At 35.1% G+C, this 9383-nt stretch overlaps 1 protein-coding gene across 1 annotated transcript in view; it reads left to right on the top strand.

Annotated features, from left to right (window-relative positions):
* Positions 1-359: 359 nt before the first annotated feature.
* The window catches only part of LOC136034783 (von Willebrand factor A domain-containing protein 5A-like), a gene marked incomplete at its 3' end in the record, with an annotated part of 73921 nt that continues 64897 nt past the window's right edge, over positions 360-9383 (top strand). Inside the window, 1 exon segment of the mRNA XM_065716194.1 lies at positions 360-467.

Genomic DNA, 9383 nt, shown 5'->3' with positions numbered 1-9383 from the left:
GCAAAATAATACTTCTCAAACAAAAGTAGTAGCAAGAGCTTTAATTCCCTTCACTCAGAAAATAAATGAAATCAATAATATAAATTTTTCATCAATTGATTTCTTCTTCCTTCTATTGATTTTTTTTTTTTTTCTGACTGTTGATTTTCAATTCCAAAATTTCCAATTTTAACCGTCAACTTTCTTCGAAAATACGAATCCATGTTTGAATTTTTCAAATATTTCACCCTCAAAAATATTTCCGGCACTAATTACGTGCTTACCTTATGCATATAGACGCTTCTTTACGTGTGAACACTTTCTTTGGAACCTTTAAGGATTTCGCAATAAAATTTTTACAAAATCCTATGCGTGTAAACTTGACATTACTGCGGTTACCGCGAGCAGTAACTATTCTCGTTCCCAGCGGGTTGGGCAGTAACCATTTTCCCGCTAGGAACGGAAATAGTAACCATTCGGTTACTACAGTAAGTCCCTGGAACACAACCTATAGTTATTGCGTCTTGCTATGTTTTCCTTTGTCTTGGTAGCCTAGTTTAGTTAGATGTTTTAATTTTCATGAATTTAGTTAAAGCTGAAATTGCATTCCTATTTGGTTATTTTTGACTTGCCTGGTTTTTCTGATGCCTTTTTTGTTTAAGTAGCCGAACATATGGGTTTTGAGTCAAGACTAGGTGTTTAGCCATCTTCCTTTTGTCTCCTTGTGTGAGATTTGTTGAACTATGACAAGCAGCTGCTAATTCTCTGTCTTGAAGTTTCTCTTTGGATTTTAGTATCCTTGTGTATATTTTGATTTCAGTACTCTTTGTACTGGTCTACTCAGCTTTGCTTTTAAAGGTAGGCTGAACAATAAACATGAAGATATTTCCATAAATGATCTTTGAATTTGTCAAATATACCACTCAGTGCCTTTTTTATGCTCTTTCTGAGCATGATATTTTAAGGCCCTTTTGAAAATTTAATTTTAAGCCCTTTATGGACCTTTAAACATAGGCTAATACATTATTTCAGCAATAGAAAGTGGTTAAATCATAGACAGCTCATTAGGGCTGCCTAAGTAAAGAGCAGTGTAGGCACTATGTTTTGAAAGGGCTAGTGCCCCTTTTAATAGTCCAAATTGATTGGAGGGAAACTAACCCCTTCCCATGGCCTCCATTTCCCCCAACACATCCAATCAAAATTTTGAAATAGTCATTTTTTGTTCAACATATTTGGAAGGTTAGGAAATTATGTCTTTGAGGATGACCCCTCCCCCCAAAGCCCTCAGGGCAAGGGTTGTGACACAATCCCCCAGAGCCCGTAGACAAGAGTTTTGTAAATTATGGTCAAGCTATATTGTCAATCAATATATTGTCATCAAGCTATGAATCACGGTCAATAATAAGGTTTTTATTGAACAGGTAGCTGTATAAACTTTGGATCAGATGGCACTCATTTGGTTAGAAGTTGGAAGTTATAGTGCCCTTTTTAAGAGTCAAAACTGAATGGAGGGCAATCAACCCCTTCCCCCAGCCTATCATTCCCCAAAACATATCCAATCAACATGTTAAGAGAGCTATTTTGTTCAGCATTGTTGAAAAGTCCAGTAATTTTGTCTTTGGGGATGTCAACCTCCCCACAGTCATCAGAAAAAGGGCTGTAAGTAGGCAATTACTTTATTGTTTGCACACTACTGCTACATGCTACATTTACTACTACTACTTCTATTGTTTTTACTTGTAGGGCTAAGAGCATTGAGATGAAAATTCAAAGAAGTATTTATGAACATACAGGTTATCAAAAGGACATATTAGCAATGTCATAACAATAGCTAATTGTATTAAATTGAAACTTCCAGGACTTGATGAGAGGGATGTTCAACTGACCAAAATGCAATAGGTTAATACTACTGCTGTTCAATACCATAATTAGTAGTATCAATACTACTACTGTGATTACTATTACAACTATGCCTAATGGTATGAAGGGGAAAATTTTGAGGGGGGGGAAGATGAACTTAATCATTATATGACCTCTGTATGCAGGTTGTCAAAAGGGTGTAACAGCAATTATATTAGGAACAGTTTGGGATGTGAAGTTGAAACTAACAGGGCTTGCTGTGAGGGATGTTGAACAAAACCAAAAGATGATATTTTCATCCTAATGCTACTGCTTTAACTCATACTGCTGCTTCTGTTACTATTATTATACTTATATTACTACTACTCCTGCTAAAGCTTAGGCAACTACAATTGATTTTACTGCTATTACTACTACCACTCTTATTAAAACTAAGGATATCAAGGTGAAAAAATTGGGATGCATAGAAACTGTATTGAACTAATTCAAAACACACTATGCCCACACAGGTTGTCAAGAAGACATCAGAAATGCTTCAGGAATGGTTAATGGTATGTATTAAGCTGAAACTTTCAGTGTGTGTTGAAGGGGATGTTGAAGAAATGAAAGGTGCTATGCCCATATTGCTGCCAATGCTGCTATAACTGTTGCTACTGTGCAAGCTAAGGATGTTAAGGTGAAGCCTTTAAGGACGATTTTGGCAGATTTTGAAATTAATCAAAACAAACTATGAGCATGTATACCTTCAAAAAGGTAGCAAAGCAATATCTGAAGAGCAACTTGTATTATTAATTTACATCTTTAAGGGTAAGTGGTGGGGGACTTTGAACTAGCCAGAAGGTACTATATGTATACTTCTAATACTACCACTACAGTTACTGTAACTACTGTGCAAGCTAAGGGTATTAAGGTGAAGCTTTTAAGGATGATTTTGGCAGATGTGGAAATTAATCAAAACAAACTACAAGCATGTAAACAATCAAAAAGGTAGCAAAGCAATATCTGAAGAGCAACTTGCATTATTAATTTACATCTTTAAGTGTAAGTGGTGGGGTACTTTGAACTAGCCAGAAGACACTATATGTGTACTTCTAATACTACCACTACAGTTACTGTAACTAATGATGCTAGGTGTATTAAGATGAAACTTATAGGTAATGCTTAGGAGTTTCATTTAAAAAAAAGAAAACTATGTATGCAGGTTTTCAAAGGAGCATATGAGCAATATCATAGGCAGCACCACTTTATAATAGCTAGGAATATCATTGAAACTTTTAAAGGTGCTAATTTGATCCAAAATCAAAAGTTCTGGTCCCCTTTTTAAGAGTAAAAAGAGAATGGAACCTTCTCCCAAACCATTCATTTTCCATATGCATCTAGTCAAAACTTTGAGACAGCTGTTTTGGTCAGCATAGTAGAATGGTCCAGCTACTATGTCTTTAGAGATATTAGGTGTGTTAACCCCCCAAAATTATGCAATTAGTCCATTATTCTTTAAAACCAATGTTGCTTTAAAATAAATCAAAAGGCATTGTGTTTATGGTTGCCAATAAGACACTTATAATTTTAATAAATAAAAGGAATATAAGTGTATCCAGGTTGTCAAAGAGCATAGGTAAAATCTTTTTGGAATGATATTAGATTTTATTTTTCAGGTCAACTTCAGAAGCTATAAAAATAAATTAAGGAATACTGTTTGTGTCAGAATTAAAAATTGTTAGGAAAGTCTCTCCAACATACAAATAGCTACCCATTATATGGATTTTTATAAAAAAAACTGAAAAGATGTAAAATATTGTTTTTTCCATGAAAAAGACTATGTCAATAAAAGCGAACAAAATTTGATTTAAAATTTTTTTCCACAATACAAGTTTTTCAAAGAAAAGTAAAGGGCTCCATTAAGCCAACAATGAGCAGAAATAATGTCAAATAATCTTCCAAGCATAAAAGTATCACACATCACTATCAATAAATAAATGAAACTCAAAACAAACAGAGATTACAATAAATAGCTGAGTCAAACTCAAAACAAGCAAAAATTAACATGAGTAGTGATGACAACCCCCATGCCTTCTCAAGACCAGAACATAATTTGCGCTTACTGAAAACAAAACACGTTCTATATGTGTTCATTTCTCTTACTTTCATAAATAAAAGAATATCAAAACTTTAAGGAATAAATATCAGTATATGTCAATTAAACTGACAATCCATAGTCATTTTTTTTAAAGTAAAGCGCAAATTATGTTCTAGTGTTGAGAAGGTATGGGGGTTATCAGTCCTACTCATGCTAATTTTGTTTTGTTTTGAGTCTGACATGGTTATTTATTGTAATTTCTGTTTATTTTTAGTTTCATTTATTTATTGATAGTATTTGTGGTAGTTTTCTGCTTGGGAGATTATTTAACTTTATTTCTGCTCATTCGTGGCTTAATGGAACTCTTTACTTTTCTTTGAAAAACTTATTTTGTGGAAAAAGTTTTTTAAAATAATATTATAGATTATAATTTCATTTCATTGAAGTTATATAATCCATATTACTATATTAAACAAAAAAAACAAGTTTTTTTAAATGATAGTAAGGAGCGACATTAAAACTTAAAACGAACAGAAATTACTCCGTATATGAAAGGGGCTTTTCCTCCTCAACGCCCCGCTCTTTACGCTAAAGTTTGATTCTTTCTCTTAACTCTACATGTTAAAACAGTAAAAAACTTTAGAGTAAAGAGCAGGGCGTTGAGGAGGAAAAACCCCTTTCATATACGGAGTAATTTCTGTTCGTTTTAAGTTTTAATGTCGCTCCTTACTTTCATTTAAAAAAACTTGTTTTTTTTTTTGTTTAATTTCTGGGCGTTTTTGAATTAATGCATGTTTTGATCTTGACTCTCTGCACATAAATAATTAAAACGAAATTTGCATATTAATTTTTTTTTGGCTAAAAGGCTTTTTCAGAGTTTTAATCGGAAGATTTTGAGAAAAAAGGAGCAAGGGAGGAGGCCTAGTTGCCCTCCAATTTTTTGATTACTTAAAAAGGCAACTATAACTCTTAATTTTTTACGAACGTTTTCATAAGTAAAGAATATACGTAACTTACGAATCAACTTACGTAGCGAACTTCTATATTCGTATGTTTTTATTGCGTATATGAGGGGGCTCCCCCCTCTTCGATACCTCGCTCTTTACACCAAAGCTTACATTTTGTCCCAATTCCTTCAGAATGACACCTGAATCACAAAAGCCGTAGAATAAATAGTTGAAATTACTAAAAATACTTTAGCGTAAAGAGCGAGGTATTACGAGGAGGTAAACCCCTCTATGCGTAATCATTTCCGTTCGTTTTCAGTTTTAATGCTGCTCCTCACTTCCAGTAGAAAAAACTTTTCATATTTATTTTTTCATTGTGGTCTTAAATAATGCTAGAAAATCCTGCGCCCCCTCCATTGAAAGTCTCTTCCCCCATGAGAAGTTCCTCCATGGAAAGATCCTCCCATGTAACCCCCCCCCCCTCAACTCTCCGTGGGGGGGGGGGAAACACAGAGGTCAAAGTTTGTAACTTGCAACCCCTCCCACGGGGACTGCGGGGGGGGGGGGTAAGTCTTCCCCAAAGACATAGTTATTAGGTTTTTCCACTATGGTGAATAAAATGGCTATCTCAGAATTTTGATCCGGTGACTATGGGGGGAAAATGAGCGTGGGAGGGGGCCTAGGTGTCATCCGATTTTTTTGGTCACTTAAAAAGGGCACTAGAACTTTTAATTTCCGTTAGAATGATCCCTTCCGCGACATTCTGGGACCACTGAGTCGATACGATCACCCCTGGGAAAAAAACAAACACACATCCGTGATTTGTCATCTGGCAAAAAATGCGAAATTCCACATTTTTGTAGACAGGGGCTTGAAACTTCTACAATAAGGTTCTCTGATACGCTGAATCTGATGGTGTGATCTTCGTTAAGATCGTATGACTTTTAGGGGTGGGGGTTCCCCCTATTTTCAAAAATGAGGCAAATTTTCTCAGGCTCGTAACTTTTAATGGGTAAGATTAAAATCTTGATGAAACTTATATATTGAAAATCATTATTAAAATGCGATTCTTTTGATGCAACTATTGGTATAAAAATTCAATTTTTTTGAGTTTCGCTTACTATTTAGCCGGGTCGCTCCTTACTACAGTTCGTTACCACGAACTGTTTGATTAAAGGCTGTAGTTTGCCATGCATCACTCTTGTTTTAACATATATATTCATAAATTGAATTGACTTTTGCCAAATCAAGGATTAGAAAACACTTAGAAAGTATATAATTTGGGCTATATATATGTACACTATGGGGGAGAGGTTGCAGGTAAAATATAGTAGAAATGCAGTCAACTACAATTATTCTGCATATTATGAAATAAGAATTGTTTTTTTGAATCCTTTTCTATAACCAAAAATAAAAGAAAAATGTATTCCCTTGAGGTCCTATAAATTAGCTATGGAGATATGGCACAAGGAAATTTATTTTAGTTTAAATTGTTTTTATCAATTTAAAATAAGATTTTAAATTCACTATAAATTCAATCAATTCGACCTTCAGGCTGTTTAAGGTCTCACTGTTTATCATTTGGATTAAAAGAATGTTTGGGAAAATTTATGTTTGATTTCTTGCCTTTATTTTCTCCAAGGTTTGGTCATGGTAATGAAGCTGAAAACTGGGTATTCCAAGAACTCTTGCTTAAAAGGAAGAAGGAATTTCAATAAGGATTGATACTAATTTAGTTTGCAAAATAAAAAAAAACAGCAACATAATTCTAAAAATAGAACAAATGACAAACAATCACCAGCACTGCGCCAATCAGTTTCTGGCATTGCGCCACCAAAAAATGTGTCCGCTGCTGCCAGATTTTAATTTGGCATGGCTTTGGTGACTAGATCCTGGGTGTCTGAAAAGGCTAGGTGTATTATAGTGAAACCTCAGGGAATGTTGAGGGGATGTTAAACTAAATGAAAAGACACAATGTACATCCAGGATATCAAAAGGGCATATCTGTAATGACATAGGAGTGGCTAATGGTATTCAGTTGAGAATTTCAGGAACACTATTGCTACTGCTACTGTGGTTGCAACTTCTTCTATGACTAATTGCAACTGGAACTGCAATGAATTGCTACTGCAATTGCAACTGCTCGTGACTTTGACTGTCACTACTTGCATATGCAACTGCCATGTCTTGTGACTTTGACTGTTTGCACCTCTAACTACATGTGACTCGGAATACTAGTGACTCTGACTACTTGTTACTATGACCACTTTCGACTGTGACTACTTGTTACTATGACCACTTGCAACTAAGACTATTTTCAACTGTGACAACCTGCAACCATGATTAATTGCGACTGCTATTACTTGAGATGCTAATTCTTGCAACTGCAATTACTTAAGATGCAAATATTTACGATCACGATTACTTATGACTGCAACTGCGAACACCAATGCATGCGAACGATCACGATTACTTATGACTGCAACTGCGAACACCAATGCAATTCGACTGCTACAGTGGCTACTTTGATACTCTGACTATTTGCAGCTGTGACTGTGACTACGGCAATTATGACTGTGACTGCAAATCCTACTATTACAACTAGAACTATTGAACTAAATAAAAAGAGTTTATCTACATCCTACTTGTCTGAATGGTATAGTACATTCAGGGTATCAAAAGGACTTATCTGCAATATTTTCACAAATGGGTAAGGTCAATATTTCAAGAATTAAATAAGAAAAAACAAGTTTTTTTTAACTGAAAGTAAGGAGTGACATTAAAACTTAAAATGAAGAGAAATTACTTCGTATATGAAAAGGGCTGCTTCCTCGTCAACGCCCCGTTCTTTGCGCTGAAGTTTGACTCTTTCTGTCAACTCTTCTTTTTAAAACAGTAAAAAACTTTAGTGTAAAGAGCGGGGCGTTGATGAGGAAGCAGCCCCTTTCATATACGATGTAATTTCTGTTCGTTTTAAGTTTTAATGTCGCTCCTTACTTTCAGTTAAAAAAACTTGTTTTTTTTTTATTTAGTTTCTGAACGTTTTTGAATCAATGCATGTTTTTATTTTGGCTCTCCGCAGAGGAATAATTGAAACGAAATTTGCATATTTTTTTTTTTGGCTAAGTAGCTTTCTCAAAGTTTTGATTGAATGATTTTGAGAAAAAAAGAGCGGAGGAGGAAGCCTAGTTGCCCTCTGATTTTTTGGCTACTTAAGAAGACAACTAGAACTTTCAATTTTTTACGAATGTTTTTCTTGGTAAAAGATATACGTAACTTGTAAATTAGCTTACGTAACGAACTTGTATTCTCATGTTTTTATTACATATATGAGGGGGGTTCACCCCCTCGTCAGTACCTCGCTCTTTACACTAAAGCTTAAATTGTGTCCCAATTCATTAAGAATGACCCCTGAATCACAAAAGCCGTAGAATAAATAGTTGAAATTACTAAAAATATTTTTAGCGTAAAGAACGAGGTATTAGGAGGAGGTGAGCCCCTCGTATGCGTAATAATTTCTGTTAGTTTTAAGTTCTAATGCTGCTCCTTACTTCCAGTTGAAATAACCTTTTCATATATATTTTTTCTTTGTTTTTTTTATAATTTTACAAAATCATTCGTTCCCTTCATGGAAATTTCCTTCTCCCATGACAAATTCCTCGATGGAAAGTTCTCCCAACATATCCCCCTCTTCTCAGCCCCTCCCCCGACCAAAATATCCCCCTGAAAACGTCTGTACACTTCCCAATAACCATTACTGTATGTAAGCACTGGTCAAAGTTTGTAACTTGTAGCCCCTCCCACGGGGACTGTGGGGGAGTAAGTCGTCCCCAAAGACATAGTTGTAAGGTTTTCCGACTACGCTGAATAAAATGGCTATCTCAGAATTTTGATCCGTTGACTTTGGGAAAATAATTAACGTGGGAGGGGGGCTAGGTGCCCTCTAATTTTTTGGTCACTAAAAAAGGGCACTAGAACTTTTAATTTTCGTTGGAATGAGCCCTCTCGCAACATTCTAGGACGACTGGGTCGATACGATCATCCTTGGGAAAAAAAACAAACAAATAAACACGCATCCGTGATCTGCCTTCTGGCAAAAAAATACAAAATTCCACATTTTTGTAGATAGTAGCTTGAAACTTCTACAACAGGGTTCTCTGATATGCTGAATTTGATGGTTTGATTTTCGTTAAGATTATATGACTTTTAAGGGGTGTTTTCCTCTATTTTCTAAAATAAGGCAAATTTTCTCAGGCTCTTAACTTTTGATGGGTAAGACTAAACTTGATGAAACTTAAATATTTAAAATCAGTATTAAAATGCGATTCTTTTGATGTAGCTATTGGTATCAAAATTTCATTTTTTAGAGTTTTGGTTACTATTTAGCCGGGTCGCTGCTTACTACAGTTCATTACCACGAACTGTTTGATGCCCGGGGGAGAGTTTATAGTTGAAAGATTCAGAGAATTTTTTGGGGCAAGTTCAACTTAAAGACATTATGTGCATCCTACTTGTCAATG

This window comes from Artemia franciscana, chromosome 13, assembly GCF_032884065.1.
Source record: "Artemia franciscana chromosome 13, ASM3288406v1, whole genome shotgun sequence".
NCBI lineage: Eukaryota > Metazoa > Arthropoda > Branchiopoda > Anostraca > Artemiidae > Artemia > Artemia franciscana.
This window is presented reverse-complemented; position numbering and strand designations above follow the sequence as displayed.